The following is a 6,787-nucleotide window of genomic DNA, read 5'->3' on the forward strand; positions in this document are numbered from 1 at the left end:
AAACATTGGTTATCCGTTTACACTAAACGGTTAAGGACTTGCCTGAAGTGGCTTCTCTGGATATTATCGGTTAACCGTTTGAAATAAACGGATCGCCGTTTGTCTCCAGTAACCTGCAAAATGAACATCAGTTATCCGTTTTCATTAAGCGATTAAGGGATTGCAGGAAGTGGCTTCTCTGGATATTATCGGTTGACCGTTTAAAATAAACGGTTCGCCGTTTGGCTTCACTAATTTGCAAAACAATTTAGCCTTATCAGTTTTGGTTAATCAGTGATTCTGGACGTTATCGGTTAACCGTTTAAAATAAACGGTTCGTCGTTGGGTTCCAGTAGCCTTCCCATCTTTGGTGTTTTCCGTTATTCATAAACGGCTAGAGCTTAGGCAATATGTTGCTCTCTGGTGCTAATCGGTTAACCATTTAAAAGAAAACGATTTACCGTTAATTTCCAGTAACCTTCCCATCTTTTGTGTTTTCCGTTTTTCATAACCGGTTAGAGGTTTAGGAAATATGTTGCTCTCTGCCTTTAATCGGTTAACTGTTTTAAATAAACGGTTCACCGTTTATAACCAGAATTGCAATTTTAAACTAGTTTTTGCAGAGAATCTCTTTCTAATTTGAAAATCCATCTTTTATGAAGAAATAAGGCAATGATTATAAGGCTTTCGTTTATTAAGAAATAGCTCCAATATTTTTGTCAAAACCATATAAAATTTGTTATCATCAAAATCAATATTATTAACATATTCATGTTAACAATCGCCTCCTTTTTGATGATGACAAATTTCATTCAATGATTAGCTCCCCCTTAATATGTGCTCCCCCTCAATGTATGGCCAAATTAAGAAATGTTCAATAAAAAGATTTTTGCTAAAAAAAAATTCTTAAATCACCCCATTTTAAATCCATCTTAAAAACCATAGTTATCTCCCCCTTCATCATCAAAAAGAAAAGAGAGAATAAGAAATACGCAAATCCATTAAAGAAGTTGCCCGGCTTTGGCGAGCGAAAATTTTGGCAGAGTTTCCCCTTAAAAATGATCAAAACCACTTATACAAAATGAGATAGAACACTTCCAAAAATAGATTGACACCAACTTCTTCTTTCAACAAGCCAACAACTCCATGAACAAAACAAAACAACACTCCAATATCCACAAATAAACCAATACTACAATATCCAACAATCAGTCAATCACAAATCATCAATCATCTAATCATCAAGAACATCACACACATATGCATCAAAATCCAAAAAAAAAATAAAAATGCTAACAACCAAAATGTAAAATATATGTGCGAAAACAAAGCTCAGAAACTACGGAGGCGGAGAAGATGTGCTCCTCGGATCATAGCCGAAATAGCTGAGAATAGTGCCCTGTTCAGCGATAAGCTCAAGCTGCTGATCAAGGCTCTGCCACTGAAAGATCTGAAAGTTAGAACACAGCTGCTGGTGGTCACGGGAAATAGTGTCCAACCGATCAAGAATCAGCTACTGGCGCTCCGAAATCCGCTGAACATCAGTGATCAGCTGTTGCACTGCGTCTGAAGCAGGGGGCTGAACTGGAGCTGGAGGCAGCATAGAGGCAGATGGCTGCTCGGGAACAACAAAAGGCTCAGGAGCTGGAGGCAGCTCGGAAGAGGAAGGAATGTCAGTATCTATCGCATGCTCCTCAGGGTCAGAATCAGCAGGCGGCCGAGGTACAAAATGGCGACGCGAAGGATGAGGAAGAGCTCCTAATCTAAAGTCAGGAAGCTGATCGGGAGGATAGATATCATTGAGCATCCGATCGTCCTCTGCAGCAATCAAGGTATCCCGGTTTTTGGAGTTGCTTGTCTTTATCCACACTCCATTCTTCCTAGAGAATCCGATACTGGTCATGGCCTCGGGACCAATCCGTCGAGTCTCTATATGTCCAGTATCAAGAAGTGGCACCTTAAAGCGTCGCAGTATTTTAGTGATGATACTGCCATAAGGAAGCAAGCGGTGGTTGACCACTGGAGTACTCAACATATGTCGCACAATAATATACCCGAGGTTAATGGGATGGTCTGTAAGAAGGCTATCCAATAGGGCAACGTCCAACCTCGTAACCTCATCCGAGTGACCCTTCCTAGGAGTCACTATGTGCTGTAAAATAGAGTGAAGAATACGAACTTGGAGAGGTAAAAGTTGAGACCGAAACGGAAGCATACAAATCTCATCCGATAAGTCTCGACGACGACATATATTACGGACACCATGAGTATGAGAAAAGCTATCAAAGGAGAGGGCTTTCCTAGAGGTGTAAATGTCAAGCCCCTCACAAGAGATACCTAGAAAGTCAGCTAAGTCCGCATCATCAAATTCTATGGGTAAACGGCCGACTTGAGTGACTATCCTATTTGGGCGAGTATCGGAGATTTCCATATTGGAGTAAAAGACTCGCACTAAATTTGGATAGACCCGGTCATCAAGGTCAATGGCAGCCTCCCAAAGCTGAAGCATATCCCTAATGCTTCTACCACATACAATTAAGTTGCGGAAATCATCAATATCAACAAAGAAGGGGTCAAGTACCTTTCGATCATCGAAGCGATCTTCGAACCGCTTGGCCAAAGAAGGTGTGGGGAAGTGAATCCTTGAAAATTCAGAGACCTCCCGAGGTGGTATGAGATTCCTTGGAGGCACAGATTTACGCCTGGGATTTCTCCGAGAGGGTTTAGCCATGGAAACACGTAATGAAGAGTAAAGGATGTGAGTAGGATGTTCAATTTGGTTGAAGAAGGGTGGAAATCGGATTAAGAACGAGGAAACCCGACCCGCGACAGTTAGGGTTTAGATTTGGGATTTTTGAATTTTGGGCTCGATTTGAAGTTTTGAATCGGTAGAATTATTTTAAAGGTGATAAGAAATGATTTTGAAGGTTTGATTTGGCACGAAAAGCAAGAAAAATGAGGATTTGAGGACAAAGAAACCTTCGGCTGTGCAACAATGGTGGAAACGGTGAAAGGGTAACTGGAGAAGGAGAAGAAAACCTTTGAACAGTATTTATACTTCACGAAAACGGTTAACCGTTTATTTAAACGGTTAAAGGGTAACTTCCAGGGGCTGAAGAAAGGGAAACGGTGAAAGCCTAAGCGCTTAACGGCTAAGGAGTAACTGTTAGAGGACTCTCTGTTAAAAAACGGTTCACCGATTGTGGCAAACGGTGAAAGGGTAAACGGACAGACACATAATCTCGTTTCTGGAATTAAACGGTGATCCGTTTATAGGAAACGGCTAACCGTTTATTTTATCTGTAATTTCGCACATTTGATTTAATTTTTGGCCAGCAAATAATATATTTCAAGATCATTTAATTGATCTGAAAATATTTTATGAGCCAATTTAATGCATGATTCATGGACATGTTTTCAACCAATCAATTCATATAATCAAGAGTTATCAATGCAAATGTATCATTTGTCTACCAAGCTCAAGCATTTCATAAATAGTAATCAATCAATTCAGTACACTCAATAGCATGAATAGAGATGTTAATGCAAAAATTTCATCATCCCAAGTTCATGTCGAATTTTTAAAAATTGTTCTTCGCAAAGCGGTTTTGTGAAAATATCGGCAAGTTGTTTTTCCGTGGAAATAAACTCTAATGCAATATCTCCCTTTTGAACATGATCTCTCAAGAAATGATGTCTTATTTTTATATGCTTGGTTCGAGAGTGTTGAATGGGATTCTTTGAAAGGTTTATAGCACTAGTATTATCACACTTAATAGGAATTTGTTCAAGATTAATGTCATAATCTCTAAGTGTTTGTTTCATCCAAAGTGCTTGTGCACAACAACTTTCGGCAGCTATATATTCAGCCTCGGTAGTTGAAAGTGCGACAGAATTTTATTTCTTACTAAACCATGAAACAAGAGAGTGTCCTAGAATATAGCAAGTTCCACTAGTGCTCTTCCTATCCACTTTATAACCAGCAAAATCCGCATCCGAAAAACATGTTATTCTACTTGCAGTCAAATAAAGTAGGGATCCGATCATACCTCGATATATTTTGATATCCACTTCTTTACCTATTTCATCTTTGTCCAGCTTGGTTGTTGTGCTCATTGGTGTATTCTTGGTCTTTGAATCATCAATGCCGAATCGTTTGAGTAGATCCTTTACGTACTTGGCTTGATTTATGAAAATTCCTTCCTCGTTTTGTTTGATTTGAAGTCCAAGGAAGTATTTCAACTCTCCCATCATACTCATCTCAAATTCTTTGCTCATACACGATGAAAATTCTTTACACAACAACTCATTAGTAGAACCAAAAATAATATCATCAACATAAATTTGAACAATAAGTATGTCTTGGTTCTTATGCTTAACAAATAGAGTAGTATCCGCTTTACCCATAGAGAAGTCATTTTCTAGCAAGAAATTTTTAAGTCTATCATACCATGCTCTAGGTGCTTGTTTTAATCCATACAAGGCTTTAAGCAACTTATAAACATGATTTGGAAATTTTTCATTTTCAAAACCAGGAGGTTGTTTTACATAAACTTCCTCCAAAATATAACCATTTAAGAAAGCACTCTTGACATCCATTTGATATAAAATAAAATCCTTATGACATGCATATACTAACAACATCCTAATGGATTCTAACCTTGCTACAGGTGCAAAGGTTTCATCAAAATCAATCCCTTCCTCTTGGTTGTAACCTTGAGCCACTAATCTAGCTTTGTTTCTTACAACCACACCGGATTCATCCATCTTATTTCTAAACACCCATTTAGTACCTATTACAGATTGATGTTCAGGTTTAGGAACTAATTCCCACACATTGTTTCTTTCAAATTGATTTAACTCCTCTTGCATTGCCATAATCCAAGATTCATCATTTTCTGCATCCTCAAAGGATTTTGGTTCAATTTGAGAGATTAATGCATTATGCTCACAAGTATTTCTAAGTGATGATCTAGTTGTAATACCTCGTGAGAGATCTCCTAAAATTACATCTTTAGGGTGAGAAGAGACATACCTCCACTCCTTGGGGAGTGTTTGAGAAGTACCTTCATTTTGCTCCACATTTGGTTCTTCATGATGTTCCTCTTGAATTCCATGTGGTGCATCCTCTTGATTGTCATTTGATGCTTCTTCCTCTTGTTCTTCTTCTCCTGCATCATCATCAACAACGACTTTCTCCGTAGAGGAGGGGTTAGACTCATCAAATGTGACATGCATAGATTCCTCCACAACTAAAGTTCTTTTGTTATAGACTCTATAAGCTTTACTTGAATTTGAATAACCAAGAAAAATACCAACATCAGATTTTGGATTAAATTTACCAAGATTATCTTTTGTGTTCAAAACAAAACATTTGCATCCAAAAACTTTAAAATAGCCAATGTTGGGTTTTCTATCTTTTCAAAGCTCATATGGAGTTTTATTAAGATTAGGTCTAATCAACACCCGATTTAAAACATAACAAGCGGTGTTGACGGCTTCGGCCCAAAAATATTTTGGTAATGCATTTTCATTTAACATGGTCCTAGCCATTTCTTGAATAGACCTATTCTTTCTCTCAACAACTCTATTTTGTTGTGGGGTTCTAGGTGATGAAAATTGATGCTCAATGCCTAGATTATTACAAAAAACTCTCAAATGCATGATTTTCAAATTCTGCTCCATGATCACTCCTAATGCATACAATACCATGCCCTTTTTCATTTTGTAATTTCTTACAAAGCACTTTAAAAGCATCAAGAGCATCATCCTTATTGGCTAAGAATAATACCCATTATATCTAGAATAATCATCCACTATCACAAATGCATAATATTTGCCATTTAGACTTGCATATCTAGATGACCCAAAAAGATCTATGTGAAGAAGTTCAAGTGGTTTTGAAGTAGAGATATGGTTTTTATTCTTGAAAGAAGTTTTAATTTGTTTTCCAAATTGACAAGCTTCACAAATCTTATCCTTTTGAAAACTAATTTTTGGAAGACCTTTAACTAAATCATCTTTCGAAATTTTTGAAATCAAATCAATACTTGCATGTCCTAACCTTCTATGCCATAACCAACAATCATCATGCAATGCCGAAAAACATTTATCAAGAGTAGATGCACATTCTATGTCAATGATATAAACATTGCCACATCTATTTCCAACAAATAAGGTTTTGCCATCACATGAGTTCTCAATAACACAACTAAATTTATCAAAGATAACTTTATAACCTTTGTCAAATAATTGACTAATGCTAATTAAGTTGTGTTTCAAGTTTTCAACCAAACATACATTCTCAATTAGAGTTGAAGAGACTTTACCAACATTTCCAATTCCAAGAATTTTTCCTTTTGAGTTGTCTCCAAAAGATACATCTCCACCATTTTCAATTTTGGTGAAGCTTGAGAACCATGCATAGTTTCCGGTCATGTGCCTTGAACAACCGTTGTCCAAGTACCATTTATTTTTCTTCTTCTTCAAGCCCTACAAGAAAAAATCTCAAGTTTTAGGTACCCAAAGCTTTTTGGGTCCTTGAGAGTTAGCAACGGTTCCTTTTGGAACCCAAATGCATTTGACACCATAATATGCATTCCTTTTCACGGGACATCTATATTTCATGTGACTATTTTGATTATAATAATGACATACAATCTTATGATCATTTGTGGAGGTAGCTTTAACAAAATAATTCTTATAATACTTTTGCTTCAAGTTAGGCTTATATCCAAGTCCTCCTTTATAAAAAATACATTTTTGTGAGTTAAGCATATTATCCAACATCTTTTGCCCATTTGTAAAT

The sequence above is a fragment of the Citrus sinensis genome, chromosome 8 (genome assembly GCF_022201045.2).
Source record: "Citrus sinensis cultivar Valencia sweet orange chromosome 8, DVS_A1.0, whole genome shotgun sequence".
Classification (NCBI taxonomy): domain Eukaryota; kingdom Viridiplantae; phylum Streptophyta; class Magnoliopsida; order Sapindales; family Rutaceae; genus Citrus; species Citrus sinensis.